The following is a 24,510-nucleotide window of genomic DNA, read 5'->3' on the forward strand; positions in this document are numbered from 1 at the left end:
CTAAACTAAATGTGATGCCCAACTTAAAGTGGTAATGCAATAATATAGCAAAGGAAATTTTCAAAACCAAGTATTTATCTGCCTACTCGGTTACAGACTGCACATTGAAACGACTCATCAATAAGCTTCATTTAGTTCAGAGACCGATATTACACTACGGAAAAAAATAAAAATGCTGTAAGATGACATCCACCCTTATACCAGAAACCTGATAACCTCCCTAGGAAGGAAGTATCAGCCTGACTAGGAGGAAGGATGTAAAACTCTAGAAGATGAACCAGATGCAGTACCGTGTTTTAAGTACCCACCCCTTCTTTTGGCAAAGCACTCCACTTTAGCATTTCCTGTTATAAAGAAAATTTTCTTAGAATGACTGCCAAGTTTACTTTCCTTCAGCAAAGCTTTGTACCAAATTTCCTGCAGTTATCTGTATTTGGATGTAAATAACATATCCTTCCTCCAAGACTGAAGTAGGAATCCGGAACCCAATGACAATAAATGTGATACCTCTTCTCAGTTAACAGGCAAGTCGGCATTATCTGGAACCACCTTAGTCCTTAACGGATAAGTGGCGTGCACACTAACTCGGTCACTAAATGAATAAATTGATAACTATCCGAAACACCACTATACTCTTCAAATAAATATTCTTCAAAATATTTTAATAGTATTTAGCACTTTCATCTCATTAAAGAGACTTAATCAGAATACACACTAGTACATTAAATTCTCCATTTAAATAAGCTTAATCAAATGACATCATGGTTTACATCATCAAATTTGAAACTTTCCACATAAAATTAAAGGGATAAATAAATACCATACTAAATGCATGAAAATACATACAATACAGTACGCGTATTTATAAATATTGTAATCACGAATAAAAATTACATTACATTCAGGAATTTATCCTAAAAACTTGTAACTTGTTTGCTCTCTCCATTAACATAGGAACAATGGATATAGTGCCATTTAAGCCAGGTGGAAACATAGCAGCTAATTTAAGCTGCCACTGTGTTTCTATTTTCTTTAAAAGATTTTTCCAGTCACCACCTCTAGGATTCACCCTAATAATATCCGGAATCCCAAACACAAATTTTACAAACCCCATACAGACAAGAGAATGCTTATATAGAGCACTGGTTAATATATTATTTTTCATGTCGTTATTGTGTTCATAAATTCTGTTTTTTAACATGTATTCTGTTTTACCCACATAAAAGTGGGTGCATGTCATACAGACTGCTAAATATATCACCCCTGTGGTGCTACAATTCCCCTTCCTAAATAATATTCTGCTCTTCAAATTATTATTCAGAACTATACTGTCTAACAATATAGGGGCATTGTGCACACATACCACATGCTCTAGTTCCTGAACAGCCCATATTCGTCGCTTCTAATTTAATTTCAAATAACCTTTTCAAGTTCATACCCGGTTTATTAACAAACATAGGTCTTTCACCCACTCTTGAATATCTCATTATTAGTTCTAAAGATATTCCAGTTCATTTCCAGTGCTTTTTTTTACTCTATTGGTATTATTATCGAATGGGTCTATATTAGAACATGGAACGTTCAAAATTTCGAGTGTTCTAACATCGAAGAAACAGAAAACCAATTTTTTTCCTAGGGAAAGAATTTGGTTGTCCGTTTCTGTTGCTTCTGTATTTTCAGCCCTGTGGTGGAAAGTTATGGGTCGGGTTCAGGTAAGTGTGCGATTGTGTGGACGTGACGGTTAGGGCGGGGTAGGGTTAGGCCACAGGTGAGGTGACTGTATGATAGTGACGGATCTTAGGGTTAGGGTTTGGGTTAAGGTAAGTGATTAGTTAGTGGTGTACGTATAGTTTAGTGTAGGGTTAGGTGTAAGAGTTTAGGTGTATGTGTGTGGATTGCTGTTTGTTTGGTGTGCTTGTGTTGTGTGTATGTGTTTTGGAACAGGCAATTTTTTCCCTAGGAAAAAATTTGCTGTTCTGAATGTTCGATGCTTTAAATTTTCGATTCATAGGGTTCGATATTAGAACACTCGACATTCTGAATGTTTGGTGTTCTAATATAGACCCTTATCGAATTGTAGGACACAGGTTTTATCACATTTCCTATTCTGACAACTACCCTTTGAAGACTATAGTGGTGTTAAGGAAAGAATATTTCTTTGAAGAGTATAGTGGTGTTTTGGATGGTTATCAATTTATTCATTTAGGGTTTCCTGGTTTTATAGTTGGTGTGGTGATTTCGTTTTTGGTAACTCGTCACTAAGTTTAGTTCCTCCCCATACAAATGGGGTCTTGATTTTATCGTGTGTGTGGTTAACAGCTGCTTGTGTGTGTGAGACTGCACAATTCCCGGCATTTTGGAATATGCCCTTACCTAGTCTTTATGTTATCTTGAGTTAGTATATGTAATCAGCATGTGGTGTGGGAGGATGTGGGAAGCAGGCCTCCACAAAACATGGTGGGAAGGGATTGCCACCTGCAAACTTTTTTTTTTTTTTTTTTTTATATAGAAGATTTTGTATGCACTAATGCTGTTTCTCACTGCATGTATACTGGCGTGTTGACGCTGGTATTTTCTGCTTCAGGCACCGCACAGCAAGAAAGACTGATGTAATGGCATCGGCTGCATGTTTTATACCCCTGACGACCTGACGTCATGGAAGAAGCAACAGCATCCAATGCAGAAATCCCAAGACTCTAGTATTCAGGCTGGCTGAGGGCTACCTGCAGGCAGATAACCCAAATGTGATGACTGCAAAAGAGAAATACGAAGAACATCAAAGTTTTCACAGCAGAGATTGTGTGTTTTCAATTATATATAGTACACCTACATGTTATATATGCACACACTGTTCTGCTGTTCATCTTATTGCAACACATAATATACCCACCAGCCACATCACATGCTCTACTGAAACAGAGAGATGCCCATTTCTACTGCTCTTCTAATCTATTTCCCATTACCCAACAGAAAAATACAGTGAAGCTGCTCTGGGATTATCCTCCTAACTAAAAACATGTGACCGTAAATCCTTTACATCAGTGGCAGCTAGATGTTCTAGCACCCAATCATTCAGTAATGTTTGCATTGCCTCTTCTATGACTGAGGTCAGAGGTCATACTGGCTGGTCTACAATTCTAGCTTTTAGTAATCTGACTTCAATATCCTTCAGTTCCTGATTAAATACTGCATTACTATTCTCCAGCCACTATATTTAATTAATTATTTGTTAGTTAGGCTCACTAAGCTAGAAGGCTCTTTTCAGAGAGACCTGAGGTGGTAGTTATACTTCTTGGGGAAATCTGATCAGGGGATCAGGGAACTTCCTCTACTCTGTGTATAGGGACACAATTCACCGTTACACTTCCTGACTTCCAGTCTGGGCACAGAGGCAGCTCAGAGAAGCAGGAAGTCCAAAACTGAGCATGGAGGAGGAGGAAGGTGCTTTTCAGGTTTTGGATGTGCTTGAAGTTGTTAATCGAAAGCTGAAAAGCCGAATATGGCAAATAATGAACTGGAGGTTAAGCAGAATGAAGAGAAGGGAGAAAAGAAAATGGAGAGTCGATTAAAAGGTAAAAAGAAGGCGTCAAAGCAGGTATTATGCAGAGGAGCTATTTCAGCAAAACCTGTTTGCAACAGGTTCTACAACACCTGTCAGTGGAGGTTGCGGGATGTTTACTTGAAATAACTGAGCAATGTAAACCAGTGTCATGGTGTGAAATAATGGACAGAATACTAGTAGTAATAGTTTAGAAAATAAGGAAGAAAGAAAAGAAGTTGTATGCACAAACGGTAAGACAAGGTGAAAGAAGAGAACAGAAGAAGAAGAAAACAGACGTAAGAAGCCAGCATTGAGTAAGGATAAGTAGCAAAACATAAAAGGTACGTGACAGGTGTGAAATGGGTCTGTATTAGTTAAATAAAAACAGACGTAAGAAGCCAGCATTGAGTAAGGATAAGTAGCAAAACATAAACGGTACGTGACAGGTGTGAAATGGGTCTGTATTAGTTAAATGAAAACAGACGTAAGAAGCCAGCATTGAGTAAGGATAAGTAGCAAAACATAAAAGGTACGTGACAGGTGTGAAATGGGTCTGTATTAGTTAAATGAAAACAGACGTAAGAAGCCAGCATTGAGTAAGGATAAGTAGCAAAACATAAAAAGGTACGTGACAGGTGTGAAATGGGTCTGTATTAGTTAAATGAAAACGGACGTAAGAAGCCAGCATTGAGTAAGGATAAGTAGCAAAACATAAAAGGTACGTGACAGGTGTGAAATGGGTCTGTATTAGTTAAATGAAAACTGACTTCAGTGAAACCCATTTGAGCGACACGCATTGAGCAAAAGTGCAAATATCACAAGAATAAACGGAGATCGCCATAGGGAAATTCTTCCCTTTACTTCAATGAGTGCGATCTCGGAGTTGGTATATTTAAGTAGCGGGCTGATGGGGTGCAGGGGGGCTTGCCCCCCTGCATAAAACAGTTAGTGAAAGATTTTGTGTATTACTTTTTTTTATTTCTGTGCTTCGATATTTGCGACTTTCGCTCATTGCATGTCACTCAAATGGGTTTCGCTTGTCAGTTTTCATTTAACTAATATAGACCAGTGTGAAATATGGGACAGCATCATTTCACCACTGGGCACTGAAACCAGAGAGACGAGCATTTATTTATATTAACAAAGATACTTTTTGTGACATGTTTTCTCAAAGAGGCACAGCATATGGAAAAATTCTTAGAACAATATAAAATAAGAATGAATGAAAATCCTTGGAACTTATATGTTGTCCAAGCATTTAATAGACGAGCAAAAAAAAAAAAAAAAAAAGAATATTCATACAATTACTGAAGTTTACAGGGAATTGAAAAGACTACTTAACTGTATGTAGAGATGTTATGGACATTACAAAGATTTATGACACTAGAGGTTTATGGAGTGGGAGATGGGAATGTGGTGTTGTACTGAAAATGCAAAATGACAAAATACATTTGCCTAGTATAATTAAGGTGGAGGGGAATAAGGGATTGGCTAATTCTGGGTTTAACCAAAGACATGTTTTCTTTACGCTAAAATTGGTAATGAAGCAAAAAAAATATGAGCAAAAATGTGTAAAGCGTAAGAAAGTAGGACATTCTTGGATGGGCTGTAATGTTAAAGAGAATCATACACAGGAAACAAAAGTAGACCAAGAGAGACATTGCGTCTCTCTTCAATATTACTTGGCACCACAGGACCTGGAAGCACGTAAACAAAGGCTTTCAAAATAAGCAGATGAAGAAATCTCCAATGAGCTCCTTTAATATAACTAGGCAAAGTAAAAATCCACAATATCTTCCAAGCGCTTTTGCTCGACCACTTGCGAGCTTTTTCAAGGCAAAAAAAAATTTTTTGTGGATTTTTACTTTGCCTAGTTATATTAAAGGAGCTCATTGGAGATCTAGCAGCTGTTTGATTTCTTCATCTGCTTATTTTGAAAGCCTTTGTTTACGTGCTTCCGGGTCCTGTGGTGCCAAGTGGTTTTCATTCTTGGTTTGATTTTGCTTCTAGTTTTGGTGTCTCTTCAATATTACCTACTAAAACAAAGAAGGAAGATACAAGAAGGGAAACATTCTCTGCAACAAGAATGGAAATATTCGCTGCAACTGAGCAACAGATGCTTGAAAACCATCTAGCTCTAAATGCTTCCAAAACTCTTGACAATCTGTCATTCATAATTACTAGCAAAAAACACTCCCCTTGAAATTGTCTCTGACTCAAAATTATTAGGAATAGTCATTGATGACCAGTTAAAATTCGATAAGCATCTACTAATCAACATCAAAAAGCCCATAAAAAAATAGGTATGCTTTACTGCCATAGCCGTTTCATCTCTCCCTCTACTAGAATCACACTAGCTAATACATACCTTTTCCCATCCCTGTTATATGGGGCAACTATCTTTACCAATCTGCAATCCTCTCTCAAAATAAAACTTGCAACTTGCTATAACAAAATATCCAAGTTTGCTCCCGGTAACAAATCCTCTTCCCACCACTGTAATTTCCTTCATCAACTAAGCTGGTGAGAGCAACCTAATTTCCTCACTTACACCCAAATTATCCAAGCCCATAAACTCATCCATATACCATATCTCTGCCCCTCCCTAGCTAATACCTTTGAAATGTACATACCAAATCGACACTTGAGATCCAATTCCCAAAACCTAATTAAACTTCATAAACCCTATCGTCCAGCTGGGGACACCTGCTATCCTTCTCCCTAGCATGCCTCTGGAACTCTCTTCCTTCTTCCATCCGCACTGTCACCTGCAACCCTCATGTCCAGCTGGGAACCACCTGCTATCCTTCTCCCTAGCATGCCTCTGGAACTCTCTTCCTTCTTCCATCCGCACTATCTCCTGCCTTTCCTCATTCAAAGCCTCATTGCACTCACATCTTGGCTCACAATGGATATGCTCCTGCTCCCATCCTACCTAAGCTTCACATAAACAGAAATTAAAAGGTTGTCATATAGAAAAGTTATTAAGTACACTTAGAAGAATATAGTCGCACAAAAGTAATAAACGGAAGTTGTAAGCCCTGTACATTAATTAACTTGGAATACATTACTAATATAACTGTAAAACTATAACAATATATCCACACAAATAAAACTTCACCCATAATGCCATTGCTTTTCTCTCATTGAAATGCTATACTCTTGCTTTTTCACATCCAAACCTTTAAAGTGTCACTCTTATTTTCTGAGTCTGTACTTTTGTTTGTTACTCTTATTTTCTGAACCAGTACTTTTGTGTGTCAACCTTACTGTAGAAATTGTACTTTGTTCCTACTTCACCGTTTCAGATAATGAATGTTTCTAAATCTAATGTCCTCCTACTACTTCATTTTAGAAAATGAATGGTTTTAAATCGAATACTTTATTTTAGAAAATGAATGGTTTTAAATCTAATACTTTATTTTAGTAAATGACTGGTTTTAAATTTGATACTTTATTTTAGAAAATGAATGGTTTTAAATCTAATACTTCATTTTAGAAAATGAATGGTTTTAAATTTGTCCTCCTACTACTTTATTTTATAAATTGTACTGTAGACTCATTCTAACTTTAGTAATTGTATAATTAATTTCAAGTGGACTCATTCTTATTTTAGAAATTGTATAATTAATTTCAATGTTTCTCCTTATACTTCTGTACTTTCTAAACAACGTTTTTTTTTTTTCCTATGTAAAACTCACTGTAATTTAATTTGTCTTGGAGCTTTTCTCCCCAGGACTCCACTGAAAACAGGTTCCTCGGCCCAATGGACTATCCTGGTAAAACAACTGCAAATAAATAAATAAAAGAATATAAGAGGGGAAAAAAAGAAAAAGAAGGAAAGCTAGAAGAAGAAGAATTAAGTCAGTCAAGTGATAAAGGGGAAAATAAACAGATAAAAGTTAAAGGTAAAAGATATTCTATTGGGAAAACCGTGAAGGATAGAAAGCACACATTTAAAATATATATAGGAGGAAACAAAACAGGAAAATAGCAGCCTGTCTTTCCCCTGGAGGAGTGGTTTCAGCCCAGAAATTAGTAGTTTATTGGCCATTTTGGGCTAATTTCTCTTCCATTTCCCTGCTATAAATACCGTATTTGCCCGGTTCTGCACGCCGGGCAGTGCCAATTAGCTAGGATAAGACTATCCCCGGCTCCACAAAGTCTCCTCTTCAATTTTTCCCTTGGAACTACACAAACTTTCAACTTAAGCACTCAAGCCACTCATTTCTCAGCCTGGCACTTAATAGCAAGCACTTATAAACCCTGGCACTAGACCCTCCTGTACTGTACAGAAGGACAAGGCTCTCTATTCGACCTTACCAGCGATCCAGTAAAACAGTTCACTGTACCTATCCAGGCATGTCCAAAGGGCAGTTTCAGGTGTACTCTCCAGTCCTACTGGTGAATCTGGGCATTTTGAGGCAATGTTACAACTACCTTATGTACACAGATAACCCCCTCCTCCTACCACCAAACACTAATACATGCGAGAGATGCAATTATACAGCCAAACTGGAGGCTAAGCTCTCTCAACCCAAGACTGGATCAGACAGTCAAGAGGAGACGGGAAATACTTGCATCACACCACCAGTCGCACATAAACCCATTAAAGCAGCACTGGAAAAAAAGCACACAAATACTTAAAAACATACTCAGTGGTTCTAAATAAAAATCTGCAAAACCAACAGAGACCTCCAAAGCAAACATCCAAGCAACCCCCACCCCCCAACACAAACCATGAAACACATACATCACAAAACCAGTGTGCCATGCAATCACAGCCCTTAAGGCAAAAATAACATACCCAACATACTAGTAATAGGTGACTCTATAGTCAGGCACACTGACGTCCCACTCACTAGGCTGAATAAGGAGAAGGTTACTGTTTAGCTGCCTGTCGGGCGCCAGAATCTGCCACATAACACAAGCACTCAGGTCACTACAGAACAAGTACAAATATGACTGTCATTGTCCATGTTGGTGTGAATGACCTGAGTCGTACCTCTCTAGACTACATGAAAAGAGACATGGAAGAGATCTCTGATCACGTAGCCCAGGCTGGTGTGATCCTGACCCTGAGTAGCATCCTGCCCTCACCAAGAATGATACCACAGTATAAAGAAAAAAATTCTCAATTTCAACAATTGGCTAAGTTTCTGGTGTCATTCAAGGGGGATCTAGTGTCTGTCCGCCTGGGATGACATGCTTGACAAGCCACTCTGCTTCGCTAGAGACGGCTTGCACCTGTCACCCTTAGGCTTTCGAATACTGGCCAAGGCTCTTGCCACCTCCATAGTGCCTTTTTTAGGCAAGGCTCAAAAGACAAACCCACCTCCGTAAATAGCACAAGTAACAAAAAACTGAGGGTAATGCTACTCAATGCCAGAAGTCTGAACCTCAAAATGCACACACTCCAGGCACTCCTCAGTATGGAGAAAATCGATTTATGTGCAGTGACAGAAACCTGGTTTAAGGCTCCAGAGAACACCCCAGCACTACCAGGCTACAACTCATACCAAACATTTCGGCCACATAAACCAAACCGAAATACAAAAGGCGGGGGCGTATCCATATTCATCAAGGATACCCACACCTCCAGGTTAGTGGCACAGCACGATGCTTCAGAGATCACCCACATGCAACTAAAATGGGCAAAACTGCAATTCAAATTGTAGCTTGCTACAGATCACCTACCATGTCCCAGGACCCCCATTCCACGTTTCTGGAAACACTGGGAAACGTAAAGGTCCTACCAAACACCCTAATATTGGGTGATTTCAATTACCCAAACATTAACTGGGAGAACTACTCAGGTACTAACTCCCTTGCCCAACATTTCCTAGAATTTATAAACTCAAACCCCCTGGTTCAACTGGTCAACACTCCCACCAGAGGTGACAACATATTGGACCTGGTCATCACAAACATGGGCGACCGGTGTTCCACACCGGAGGTCAACCCCTCGCTGGTTATATCTGACCATAAACAAATCACTTTGGATATCCACATTCCACCCCCCACCCCTGGACAAGAAAACCACCATGAAAAACTTTTCAAAAGCAAACTTCACGGTACTTAAGACCGAGTTGGAAAGTTTCAAAGCCCCCATGCTGAAGGATAATGCTCTCCAAGTTGCAAAATCCTTTACTAATGCAGTCTACAGGCACCTACAAGAATGCATGGATCATGCCATCCCAAGCAAAACCAAGACTTACTCCTCCAAGAAAAGGAAACCAGTCTGGTGGACTCCTGCCATAAACAAGCTATACAAAATAAGGATGAAACTAGTACAGAAAAGAGTAAAATCCCAAGAAGGGAAGGCATCCCTGATCAGTATCAGCAAGAAACTACGATCCTTCATAAAATCATCCAAGGCGAGCCTTGAAAGAAAAATTGCCAAGGACTCCAAAGATAACCACAAGGCATTCTTTAGCTATGTCAAGAATCTAAGTGGCAATGCTCAGATCTGCTCGGAGTTAGTGCAGAATGGCACAAAATACAATGAACCGACTGATATCGCCAACATCCTGGAAGACAGGTTCGGCGCAAACTTCACCCCAAAGAGGGCCCATAACCATACCAGAAGAATGTAGAGTCCCTGAAATCACAGACACTCAGGTTAAAACAGCCCTCTCCAAAGCCAAAAACACAGCATCAATGGGACCAGACGGTGTCCCAGGCTGCGTCCTACACGAGCTCAAAGACGAACTAACCCCTCACCTAAACACACTGTTCAAACTCAGCCTCTCCACAGGCTACGTATCCATAGAGTGGCGCACAGCAGTGATTATTCCACTCCACAAAGGTGGAGCCACAACAGACACTGAGAACTATTGCCGTATAAGCCTGACTAGCTTGGTCTGCAAGGTTATGGAGCGCATCATCATGTAACTTGTTAAGAGACATTGGGAACCTCTAAACACTGGACCCTCCCCAGTTCGGCTTTGTCAAGGGCAGATCATGCCTCCTAACCCTGGTGGACTTCTTTGAGACAGTTACCAAGGCTATAGATGAGGGAAAGGTGGTACACACAGCCTACCTACACCTCGCAAAGGCCACTGACACCATTCCCCATTCTGGTATTACAGACAAGCTCACCAGCCTGAATATAAACCCCCTATGTCACAAGATGGGTTGCCAACTGGCTCATGGACAGAACCCACATGGCAAGAGTTGCAGGAGCTAGGTCCAACGCTAAATCGGTTACAAGTGGAGTTCCCCAGGGCTCAGTCCTAGGACCCCTCCTGTTCGACATATACTTCTCAGAGGTACAGGCAAGCACAGGACAACTATGGCTGACCAAGTTCGCAGACGACTGCAAACTAGGGGCTATAACTGACTCTCCAGCTGACACAGACATCCTCCAAAAGGGTCTCACTGAGACGGATACCTGGTGTCAAAATCATGGCCTCAAGCTAAATGCCAAAAAGTGCACAGTCAACCCCTTTGGAAAAAACAAAGTACCCACAAACTACCACATAGGTGGTAGTCCCCTAAATACGGAAGACGTAATAAGGGATCTGGGGACCCAAGTAGACAGTAATCTCACCTTTGATAATCACATTGCCAAAGTGGTTAGAAAATCCTTCTACATGGCCCACCTAATCACAAAAGGGTTTGCATCCAGATCAAAAGAGGTCATTGTGCCCCTCTAACTCATCAGACCCATCATAGAGTTTAACGCCCCATTTGGGATGTACCTTACAAGACACCTGCAACAGCTGGAAAGACCACAGAAGTACCTCACCAAGAGGATCACTGGCCTCAAACAGATGCCCTATGCAGCTCGACTGAAGAAATTACAGCTGTACTCGGTTGCATACCGCCTACTCAGAAGTGATCTCTGCCTGACATACAAGGCCACGTCCAACCCAGAATTGATGGACATGCTCCACCTAAAGAAAACCTTATCCCCACAAGCCACACTCTCTAGAGATCTAAACCTCACCACAAAGTACAGTTGTGTACCTACCATAAATGTAGATGTTCGAGTGTATTCACTGTTGCAGTCATTACACTTGGGTTATCTTGCTGGCAGGCTACCCGCAGTCGGCCCGAGTTCCAAAGTCTAGGTCCGGCGTTAGTTGCTGTCGCCTCTTCCCTGACGTCAGTGCGCCAGGGGTATAAAACATGCAACCAACACCATTTTCTTCAGTTTTTCTTGCCCCGGATGTCAGCTGCTCCCAAATAGGAAAGGCTGGAAAAAAATTATGCCAAAAAACATGCATGTACTAAAATAAACATTTCCTTCATCTACAAGCAAATACACCACATAGGTTGTATAGAGTTGAGACGTACAGAAAAGTCCCAGCAATGAAAAAGGGGGATGGTGGGTGGGTCACTTGGACTGCAACAGTGAATACACTCTAACATCTACATTTATGGTAGGTACACAACTGTACTATGTTCATCGTGTTTCACTGTTGCAGTCATTACACTTGGGTTGAATCCAAAAGCTGAGGTTGGGTGGCTGGGCCTAAATAGGATTAGTAGAGGCTACCAGGCCCTGCAGACCTGCAGTGACAAAGCCTGCTCTGGATTTAGAGTAGAGAGGTAAGTGGTAGTGCTTGGTGAAAGTGTGCACTGAACTCCAGGTTGCAGCTTCTAAAATGTCTTTGGTTGGTACTCCTCTGAGAAAGGCTGCTGAAGTGGCTGCTGCTCTGGTAGAATGTGGCCTAATGCCCTTAGGCACTGATTTGCCATGTTGTGCATAGCAGAAGTGAATGCAGTGTCCTATCTATTTTGAAATTGTCTGCTTAGAGATAGGCTTTCCTTGTGATCCTGCAGCATAAGCTACAAACAGTTGCTCAGTTTGTCTGAAAGTTTTTGCTTTGTCCAAGTAGAATCATAGCGGTCTGTGTATGTCCAAAGTGTGCAGAAGTCTCTCCCCTTTATTCTGGGGATTTGGGTAGAAAGTTGGCAAATGAATGGTTTGGTTAAGAGCCACACTGGAAACCACCTTTGGCATAAATGTTGGGTTTGTCCTTAGAGAGACCCTGTCCTGATGAAAAATGATGAAAGGTTCCACTGCCATTAATGCCTGTAACTCTGAGACTCTTCTTGCTGAAGTTATTGCTAGGAGCAGAGCAGTTTTCCATAAGAATTTTATATCAGCTGTGTTGGCTGGCTCAAAAGGAGGCAGTGTGAGCTTTTCTAAAACACAACTGAGGTCCCAAGTAGGTATTGGTGCTCTTCTTGGGGATCTTATGTTTCTTGCCCCTCTGAGGTACTTTCTTAGCAGTGGATGTGAAAATATAGGAGGTTCCGTATTGTAATGAGCTGAAATGGCAGAGACATGGATCTTAACAGATGAAAAGGATAGGCCTTTGTCCAGCATCTCAAGTTAGGTATTGCAAAATCTGAGGTATATTTGGAACACGTGGTTCGAGTCCTTGTGCCTGGTTCCAAGCACAGAATCTCTTCCATTTTTCTGCATAAGATTTCATAGTGCTGGGCCTCCTGGCTTCTAAAATGACATCCATAACAGCTTTAGAGAGAGGTGTGGTCTGAGTGACAATATTATCTGCCATGCATCTGAATTGGATGTGTAGAATCTGATTGTTTTGTTGAGTCAGAAGATGAGGAATTTGAGGTAAAGGCCAGGCTGGGCCTTGAGACAAGCTCTTTAGGATTGGGTGCCAGTGCTGGCGTGTCCAGTCTGGGGCAATCAGGATCATTTTTGGCTTCTCTTGTCTGACTTTTAGGAGTACCTTGGGAAGAAGAGGCAATGGAGGGAAGGCATAAACTGTCAGGGTTTTCCAGCTGAATGAAAGAGCATCCACTTTCCATGCTTGTGAGTGATAAGTCCTTGTGCAGAATTTCTGTAGTTGGCAGTTGTGAGGGGAGGCAAAAAGATCCATGTCTGGGCGTCCCCATTTCCTTGTTACCATGCTGAAGACCTGTGGATTTAGTTTCCATTTGTGCGGATCCATGAGATTTCTGCTCAGTTTGTCTGCCAGTGTATTTTTCTTTCCTGGCAGGAATTGTGCCTGCAGATGTACTTGATAGGTCAGTGCTGTGTTCCACAAAGTCATGGCTTGCCTGCAGAGGGGGTAGGAATGTGTTCCCCCCTGCTTATGTACCACATAACTGTGGTGTTGTCAGTCTTTAGTAATAGTTGTCCTGGATGTAATAGATCCCTGAAGGCTGTCAGGGCATTCTGTACAGCTAGCATCTCTTTTTGATTGATGTGAAGATGCATTTGTTCCTTGGGCCACGTGCCCTGAATACATTTTCCTGCCATGTGTGCCCCACAGGCATAATCCGATTCCGTTGTTATTGTCTGCCTGGCTGTGGGTAAGGTGAAAGGCTGTCCCTTGTTGTGGTGACAGGCCCGGGACCACCATCGAAACTCCTGTTGTAGACAGGGAATTATAGTTACTATTGTTTCCAGGCTGTGGCAATGTTGAGTCCAAACACTTTTTAGATACCACTGTAGTTTCCTCATATGCAGTCTTGCATATGGAATTAGTAGAATGCAGGATGCCATGAAGCCCAGGGCCTGCAGAATTTTACTTGCAGGGAACTGGGTCTTTGTTGCCATCATTTGAAAGTAATGAGTCAGTTGCCTTTGTTTGTCTGGCGTGAGATAAGCCATCTGGGCAGTTGTATTTAAGCTTGCACCCAGGAATATTATCTCTTGAGAGGGCACTAGTTTTGATTTCTTTTCATTTACTGTGTACCCTAGGCAAATTAATAATCTTTTTACAAATGCCAGATGTTTTAGTAGAATGTCCTTGCTCTCTGCTTGAATAAGGCAGTCGTCCAAGTAGGGATATATTTAAATTCCTCTGTCTGCAAATGCAATTACTGGTGCCAGGCATTTTATGAAGACCCTGGGCGCAGTAGATAAGCCAAAGGGCAGTGCAGAGAATTGGTAATGCATTGAGCCAGCTATGAATCTGAGGTATCTTCTGCAAGATTGCCTGATTGGGACATGCAGGTATGCCTCCTTGAGGTCCAAAGTAACTAGCCAAGCCTTCTTGCCCAGCATGGGTAGAAGTTGCTGCAGTGTTAACATTTTGAATTTTGGAACATCCAGGAAAGTATTTGGGATTGACAAGTCCAGTATTGGTCTCCAGGCTTTGTCCTTTCTGCGTACCAGGAAAAGTCTTGAGTAAAATCCTTGTCCCTGTTCTTGCTGTGGTACTCTTTGAATAGCTCCCATGTCCATGAGAGCAGCAATTTCCTTTTGTGCCTCTGCCCATTGGTTTTGTGGCAGGTCCGGCATACCTTTTGATTTTGGAAGGGTGTGAAAGTGGAACCTGTAATCCTGAGAAACTATATTCAGTACCCGTTTGTCCTGGGTGATTATGTGCCAATTTTGTGCAAAAAGTGCTAGCTTTCCCCCTAGGGATGCTGCCAAAAGGTAAGTGCTTGGCCTTTGTAGAGGGAAGTCATTGGGACAGTTTCCTGTAAGGTTGTGATTTGTCTTCTCCTCCTTTGGGGGCAGAAGCAACCCATTGTTTAGGTCTGTAGGAGCCTTGGGCCTGAGATCTGCCTCTTGGGCATCTGTATCTGCCTCTTTGTGGCCTGTCTGACACCTGAAAGGACCAATTTTTTGAAGGCCAGTTTCTACTAAACCTAGGTTGGTTGAACCTGCAAGAAATCCTTTACGGTATGCATAGATTTTGATTTATCCTCCATTTTCTTTAACACCTCTTCTGCCTTAACACCAAACAAAGTATCATGCTGTAGTGGAGCATCCAATAATGTTACTTTAACATGTTCAGGTAAACTTTGTTCTTTCAACCAAGCATGCCTTTGAATGACAGAGCCTGTAACTGCGGACCTGCAAGAAACCTCTAATGAATCAAAAAGTACAGTTTTGTACCTACCATAAATGTAGATGTTAGAGGATTCCATTGCTGCAGTCCTTACTATTGGGTATAGTCCATCCAGTCGGCCCGAATACCAGAGTATAAGGCTGGCGTCGGTCAGGCGCGTGGACTGGCGTCAGCGTCAGGGTACTAATCGCATGACGGCGTCATATCCTCAGTCTTTTCTTGCCCCAGATGTCAGAAGACCCTAAAAAGACAAGGCCCAAAATACCTGCACCAAAACATGAACAATATATACAAAAATATAAGCAGGTAAACTCACCTACACAACCACCCCTAAACACAGAGGGAAGGAGGGAGGGTAAATTGGACTGCAGCAATGGAATCTCGAACATCTACATTTATGGTAGGTACAAAACTGTACTATGTTCTTAGTTTTCCATTGCTGCAGTCCTTACTAATTAGAATCCCAAAGCAGAGGTAAGGGAGGCTGGCAAATCATAAAAAAGCAGGAGCTGACAACATGCCTTGCAAAACAGCTGTGGCAAAACCAGCCCTAGACTTAGAGTAGATAGGAAGGTGATAATGCTTAGAGAAAGTATGCACTGAACTCCAAGTAGCTGCTTCCAAAATATCCTTAGTTGCCACCCCGTAGAAATGCTGTTGAAGTGGCAGTAGCCCTAGTGGAATGAGGCCTAATCCCAGCTGGAACCTCCTTGCCATGATGGGAATAACAAAATGCAATGCAAAGCCAATCTACCTAGAAATAGTTTGTTTTGACACAGGCTTGCCCTCTGAACTCAAAGCAAAAGAAACAAACAACTGCTGAGACTGCCTAAAATCCTTAGTCCTGCTTAGTAATAACGCAATTGCCTGTGTACATCTAAAGTATGCAAAATCTTTTCCCCTTTATTTTGGGGTCTGCATAAAAGTAGGCAAATGAATAGTTTGGTTTAAAGCCACACTAGAAACCACCTTAGGCATAAAGGAAGGATTAGTGCGTAATGATACCTATCCTTATGGAAAATCAAAAGGGCTCGACTGCCATAAGGGCCTGCAACTCAGACACCCTTCTTGCAGAAGTAATAGCCAACAAAAAGCAGTCTTCCATGACAAATATTTCAATTCAGCAGTAGCCGCAAGCTCAAAAGGTTAATAAGTAAGTTTTTCCAACACAAAATTGAGATCCCAAGCAGGAGTAGGAGCTCTCTGGGGGTCTTATATTTTTGCCCCTCTAAGAAACTGCTTGAACAAAGGATCGAAAACAATGGTGGGTCACAATCATAGTGAGCTGAGATTGCTGCAGCATGAATCTTAATGGAAGAGAAGGACAAAATACCGGGTAAAACTTTTCCAAAACATGGGCTTTACCGTGTTCCACACCGGAGGTCAACCCCTCGCTGGTTATATATGACCATAAACAAATCACTTTGGATATCCACATTCCACCCCCCACCCCTGGACAAGAAAACCACCATGAAAAACTTTTCAAAAGCAAACTTCACGGTACTTAAGACCGAGGTGGAAAGTTTCAAAGCCCCATGCTGAAGGATAATGCTCTCCAAGTTGCAAAATCCTTTACTAATGCAGTCTACAGGCACCTACAAGAATGCATGGATCATGCCATCCCAAGCAAAACCAAGACTTACTCCTCCAAGAAAAGGAAACCAGTCTGGTGGACTCCTGCCATAAACAAGCTATACAAAATAAGGATGAAACTAGTACAGAAAAGAGTAAAATCCCAAGAAGGGAAGGCATCCCTGATCAGTATCAGCAAGAAACTACGATCCTTCATAAAATCATCCAAGGCGAGCCTTGAAAGAAAAATTGCCAAGGACTCCAAAGATAACCACAAGGCATTCTTTAGCTATGTCAAGAATCTAAGTGGCAATGCTCAGATCTGCTCGGAGTTAGTGCAGAATGGCACAAAATACAATGAACCGACTGATATCGCCAACATCCTGGAAGACAGGTTCAAGCGCAAACTTCACCCAAAGAGGGCCCATAACCATACCAGAAGAATGTAGAGTCCCTGAAATCACAGACACTCAGGTTAAAACGGCCCTCTCCAAAGCCAAAAACACAGCATCAATGGGACCAGACGGTGTCCCAGGCTGCGTCCTACACGAGCTCAAAGACGAACTAACCCCTCACCTAAACACACTGTTCAAACTCAGCCTCTCCACAGGCTACGTATCCATAGAGTGGCGCACAGCAGTGATTATTCCACTCCACAAAGGTGGAGCCAAAACAGACACCGAGAACTATTGCCGTATAAGCCTGACTAGCTTGGTCTGCAAGGTTATGGAGCGCATCATCATGTAACTTGTTAAGAGACATTGGGAACCTCTAAACACTGGACCCTCCCCAGTTCGGCTTTGTCAAGGGCAGATCATGCCTCCTAACCCTGGTGGACTTCTTTGAGACAGTTACCAAGGCTATAGATGAGGGAAAGGTGGTACACACAGCCTACCTACACCTCGCAAAGGCCACTGACACCATTCCCCATTCTGGTATTACAGACAAGCTCACCAGCCTGAATATAAACCCCCTATGTCACAAGATGGGTTGCCAACTGGCTCATGGACAGAACCCACATGGCAAGAGTTGCGGGAGCTAGGTCCAACGCTAAATCGGTTACAAGTGGAGTTCCCCAGGGCTCAGTCCTAGGACCCCTCCTGTTCGACATATACTTCTCAGAGGTACAGGCAAGCACAGGACAACTATGGCTGACCACGTTCGCAGACGACTGCAAACTAGGGGCTATAACTGACTCTCCAGCTGACACAGACATCCTCCAAAAGGGTCTCACTGAGACGGATACCTGGTGTCAAAATCATGGCCTCAAGCTAAATGCCAAAAAGTGCACAGTCAACCCCTTTGGAAAAACAGTACTCCACAAACTACCACATAGGTGGTAGTCCCCAAATCTGGAAGACGAATAAGGGATCTGGGGACCCAAGTAGACAGTAATCTCACCTTTGATAATCACATTGCCAAAGTGGTTAGAAAATCCTTCTACATGGCCCACCTAATCACAAAAGGGTTTGCATCCAGATCAAAAGAGGTCATTGTGCCCCTCTAACTCATCAGACCCATCATAGAGTTTAACGCCCCATTTGGGATGTACCTTACAAGACACCTGCAACAGCTGGAAAGACCACAGAAGTACCTCACCAAGAGGATCACTGGCCTCAAACAGATGCCCTATGCAGCTCGACTGAAGAAATTACAGCTGTACTCGGTTGCATACCGCCTACTCAGAAGTGATCTCTGCCTGACATACAAGGCCACGACCAACCCAGAATTGATGGACATGCTCCACCTAAAGAAAACCTTATCCCCACAAGCCACACTCTCTAGAGATCTAAACCTCACCACAAAGTACAGTTGTGTACCTACCATAAATGTAGATGTTCGAGTGTATTCACTGTTGCAGTCATTACACTTGGTTATCTTGCTGGCAGGCTACCAGATCGGCCCGAGTTCCAAAGTCTAGGTCCGGCGTTAGTTGTTGTCGCCTCTTCCTGACGCCAGTGCGCCAGGGTATAAAACATGCAACCAACACCATTTTCTTCAGTTTTTCTTGCCCCGGATGTCAGCTGCTCCCAAATAGGAAAGGCTGGAAAAAAAAATTATGCCAAAACATGCATGTACTAAAATAAACATTTCCTTCATCTACAAGCAAATACACCACATAGGTTGTATAGAGTTGAGACGCACAGAAAAGTCCCAGCAATGAAAAAGGGGATGGTGGGTGGGTCACTTGGACTGCAACAGTGAATACACTCTAACATCTACATTTATGATAGGTACACAACTGTACTATGTTCATAGTGTTTCACTGTTGCAGTCATTACACTTGGGTTGAATCCCAAAGCTGAGGTTGGGTGGCTGGGCCTAAATAGGATTAGGAGAGGCTACCAGGCCCTGCAGAACTGAAGTGGCAAAGCCTGTTCTGGATTTAGAGTAGAGGTAAGTGGTAGTGCTTGGTGAAACTGTGCACTGAACTCAAGGTTGCAGCTTCTAAAATGTCTTTGTTTGGTACTCCTCTGAGAAAGGCTGCTTAAGTGGCTGCTGCTCTGGTAGAATGTGGCCTAATGCCCTTAGGCACTGATTTGCCATGTTGTGCATAGCAGAAGTGAATGCAGTGTCCTATCTATTTTGAAATTGTCTGCTTAGAGATAGGCTTTCCTTGTGATCCTGCAGCATAAGCTACAAACAGTTGCTCAGTTTGTCTGAAAGTTTTTGCTTTGTCCAAGTAGAATCATAGCGGTCTGTGTATGTCCAAAGTGTGCAGAAGTCTCTCCCTTTATTCTGGGGATTTGGGTAGAAAGTTGGCAAATGAATGGTTTGGTTAAGAGCCACACTGGAAACCACCTTTGGCATAAATGTTGGGTTTGTCCTTAGAGAGACCCTGTCCTGATGAAAAATGATGAAAGGTTCCACTGCCATTAATGCCTGTAACTCTGAGACTCTTCTTGCTGAAGTTATTGCTAGGAGCAGAGCAGTTTTCAATAAGAATTTTATATCAGCTGTGTTGGCTGGCTCAAAAGGAGGCAGTGTGAGCTTTTCTAAAACACAACTGAGGTCCCAAGTAGGTATTGGTGCTCTTCTTGGGGATCTTATGTTTCTTGCCCCTCTGAGGTACTTTCTTAGCAGTGGATGTGAAAAAATAGGAGGTTCCGTATTGTAATGAGCTGAAATGGCAGAGACATGGATCTTAACAGATGAAAAGGATAGGCCTTTGTCCAGCATCTCAAGTTAGGTATTGCAAAATCTGAGGTATATTTGGAACACGTGGTTCGAGTCCTTGTGCCTGGTTCCAAGCACAGAATCTCTTCCATTTTCTGCATAAGATTTCATAGTGCTGGGCCTCCTGGCTTCTAAAATGACATCCATAACAGCTTTAGAGAGAGGTGTGGTCTGAGTGACAATATTATCTGCCATGCATCTGAATTGGATGTGTAGAATCTGATTGTTTTGTTGAGTCAGAAGATGAGGAATTTGAGGTAAAGGCCAGGCTGGGCCTTGAGACAAGCTCTTTAGGATTGGGTGCCAGTGCTGGCGTGTCCAGTCTGGGGCAATCAGGATCATTTTTGGCTTCTCTTGTCTGACTTTTAGGAGTACCTTGGGAAGAAGAGGCAATGGAGGGAAGGCATAAACTGTCAGGGTTTTCCAGCTGAATGAAAGAGCATCCACTTTCCATGCTTGTGAGTGATAAGTCCTTGTGCAGAATTTCTGTAGTTGGCAGTTGTGAGGGGAGGCAAAAAGATCCATGTCTGGGCGCCCCCATTTCCTTGTTACCATGCTGAAGACCTGTGGATTTAGTTTCCATTTGTGCGGATCCATGAGATTTCTGCTCAGTTTGTCTGCCAGTGTATTTTTCTTTCCTGGCAGGAATTGTGCCTGCAGATGTACTTGATAGGTCAGTGCTGTGTTCCACAAAGTCATGGCTTGCCTGCAGAGGGGGTAGGAATGTGTTCCCCCCTGCTTATGTACCACATAACTGTGGTGTTGTCAGTCTTTAGTAATAGTTGTCCTGAATGCAATAGATCCTTGAAGGCTGTCAGGGCATTCTGTACAGCTAGCATCTCTTTTTGATTGATGTGAAGATGCATTTGTTCCTTGGGCCACGTGCCCTGAATACATTTTCCTGCCATGTGTGCCCCACAGGCATAATCCGATTCCGTTGTTATTGTCTGCCTGGCTGTGGGTAAGGTGAAAGGCTGTCCCTTGTTGTGGTAACAGGCCCGGGACCACCATCGAAACTCCTGTTGTAGACAGGGAATTATAGTTACTATTGTTTCCAGGCTGTGGCAATGTTGAGTCCAAACACTTTTTAGATACCACTGTAGTTTCCTCATATGCAGTCTTGCATATGGAATTAGTAGAATGCAGGATGCCATGAAGCCCAGGGCCTGCAGAATTTTACTTGCAGGGAGCTGGGTCTTTGTTGCCATCATTTGAAAGTAATGAGTCAGTTGCCTTTGTTTGTCTGGCGTGAGATAAGCCATCTGGGCAGTTGTATTTAAGCTTGCACCCAGGAATATTATCTCTTGAGAGGGCACTAGTTTTGATTTCTTTTCATTTACTGTGTACCCTAGGCAAATTAATAATCTTTTTACAAATGCCAGATGTTTTAGTAGAATGTCCTTGCTCTCTGCTTGAATAAGGCAGTCGTCCAAGTAGGGATATATTTAAATTCCTCTGTCTGCAAATGCAATTACTGGTGCCAGGCATTTTATGAAGACCCTGGGCGCAGTAGATAAGCCAAAGGGCAGTGCAGAGAATTGGTAATGCATTGAGCCAGCTATGAATCTGAGGTATCTTCTGCAAGATTGCCTGATTGGGACATGCAGCTATGCCTCCTTGAGGTCCAAAGTAACTAGCTGCCTTCTTGCCCAGCATGGGTAGAAGTTGCTGCAGTGTTAACATTTTGAATTTTGGAACATCCAGGAAAGTATTTGGGATTGACAAGTCCAGTATTGGTCTCCAGGCTTTGTCCTTTCTGCACAGGAAAAGTCTTGAGTAAAATCCTTGTCCCTGTTCTTGCTGTGGTACTTTTGAATAGCTCCCATGTCCATGAGAGCAGCAATTTTTTTGTGCCTCTGCCCATTGGTTTTGTGGCAGGTCCGGCATACCTTTTGATTTTGGAACGGTGTGAAAGTGGAACCTGTAATCCTGAGAAACTATATTCAGTACCTTGTCCTGGGTGATTATGTGCCAATTTTGTGCAAAAGTGCTAGCTTTCCCCCTAGGGATGCTGCCAAAAGGTAAGTGCTTGGCCTTTGTAGAGGGAAGTCATTGGGACAGTTTCCTGTAAGGTTGTGATTTGTCTTCTCCTCCTTTGGGGGCAGAAGCAACCCATTGTTTAGGTCTGTAGGAGCCTTGGGCCTGAGATCTGCCTCTTGGGCATCTGTATCTGCCTCTTTGTGGCCTGTCTGACACCTGAAAGGACCAGTTTTTTGAAGGCCAGTTTCTACTAAACCTAGGTTGGTTGAACCTGCAAGAAATCCTTTACAGTATGCATAGATTTTGCTTTATCCTCCATTTTCTTTAACACCTCTTCTGCCTTAACACCAAACAAAGTATCATGCTGTAGTGGAGCATCCAATAATGTTACTTTAACATGTTCAGGTAAACTTTGTTCTTTCAACCAAGCATGCCTTTGAATGACAGAGCCTGTAACTGCGGACCTGCAAGAAACCTCTAATGAATCAAAAAGTACAGTTTTGTACCTACCATAAATGTAGATGTTCGAGGATTCCATTGCTGCAGTCCTTACTATTGGGTATAGTCCGCATCCAGTCGGCCCGAATACCAGAGTATAAGGCTGACGTCGGTCAGGGCGCATTAGACTGACGTCAGTACGTCAGGGTACTAATGCGCATGACCGGCGTCATATCCTCAGTCTTTTCTTGCCCCAGATGTCAGAAGACCCTAAAAAGACAAGGCCCAAAATACCTGCACCAAAACATGAACAATATATACAAAAATATAAGCAGGTAAACTCACCTACACAACCACCCCTAAACACAGAGGGGAAGGAGGGAGGGTAAATTTGACTGCAGCAATGGAATCCTCGAACATCTACATTTATGGTAGGTACAAAACTGTACTATGTTCTTCGCTTTCCATTGCTGCAGTCCTTACTATTGTAGAATCCCAAAGCAGAGGTAAGGGAGGCTGGCAAATCATAAAGAAGCAGGAGCTGACAACATGCCTTGCAAAACAGCTGTGGCAAACCAGCCCTAGACTTAGAGTAGATAGGAAGGTGATAATGCTTAGAGAAAGTATGCACTGAACCCAAGTAGCTGCTTCCAAAATATCCTTAGTTGCCACCCCGTAGAAATGCTGTTGAAGTGGCAGTAGCCCTAGTGGAATGAGGCCTAATCCCAGCTGGAACCTCCTTGCCATGATGGGAATAACAAATTGCAATGCAAAAGCCAATCTACCTAGAAATAGTTTGTTTTGACACAGGCTTGCCCTGCGAACTCAAAGCAAAAGAAACAAACAACTGCTGAGACTGCCTAAAATCCTTAGTCCTGCTTAAGTAATAACGCAATTGCCTGTGTACATCTAAAGTATGCAAAATCTTTTCCCTTTATTTTGGGGTCTGCATAAAAAGTAGGCAAATGAATAGTTTGGTTTAAAGCCACACTAGAAACCACCTTAGGCATAAAGGAAGGATTAGTACGTAATGATACCCTATCCTTATGGAAAAACAAGAAAGGCTCGACTGACATAAGGGCCTGCAACTCAGACACCCTTCTTGCAGAAGTAATAGCCAAAAAAAGCAGTCTTCCATGACAAATATTTCAATTCAGCAGTAGCCGCAGGCTCAAAAGGTTGTAGAGTAAGTTTTACCAACACATAATTGAGATCCCAAGCAGGAGTAGGAGCTCTACGTGGGGGTCTTATATTTTTTGCCCCTCTAAGAAACTGCTTGAACAAAGGATGCGAAAACAATGGTGGGTCACAATCATAGTGAGCTGAGATTGCTGCAGCATGAATCTTAATGGAAGAGAAGGACAGACCCTTGTCCAGTAACTCAGTAAGATATTGAAGAGCCATACTCAAATTAGGCTCAGAAATCTCCAAATTCTTTGCTTTACTGCAAAATAAAAATCTCTTCCATTTTGCTGCGTACACTTTCCTTGTACTAGGTCTTCTAGCTTCCCTAATCACATTTAAAACTTGCTGAGGAAGTTGAGACCTGCTGTGTTTCAACACAGAATATGCCAGGCTGTCAGATGAAGAGAGTGAAGCTTGACATTGAGCAGATGACCATCCTGCTGGGATAACAGATGTGGAATCAAAGGTAAAGGCCATAGAGGCTTCTTTACCAGACTCCGTAGTAGAGGGCACCAGTGTTGCCAAGGCCAATCTGGAGCTATCAAAATCATCCTTGGCCTGTCCTGTCTGACCTTTAACAGTACCTTTGGAAGAAGAGGCAGAGGTGGAAAGGCGTACACATGAAGGTTTGTCCAACTGAAAGACAGAGCATCCACTTTCCAAGCTGTGTGATGAAACCCCTTTGTGCAAAACTGTGGCAGCTGGTGGTTTAGTGGAGAAGCGAACAGATCTATGTCTGGAGTTCTCATGACACTGTCAATTTCTGAAATACATGAAGATCCAGTTTCCACTTGGGGATCCATGATTTGTCTGCTTAACACATCTGCT

The sequence above is a fragment of the Protopterus annectens genome, chromosome 11.part0 (assembly GCF_019279795.1).
Source record: "Protopterus annectens isolate FY-2018-M chromosome 11.part0, PAN1.0, whole genome shotgun sequence".
Lineage (NCBI taxonomy): Eukaryota > Metazoa > Chordata > Ceratodontiformes > Protopteridae > Protopterus > Protopterus annectens.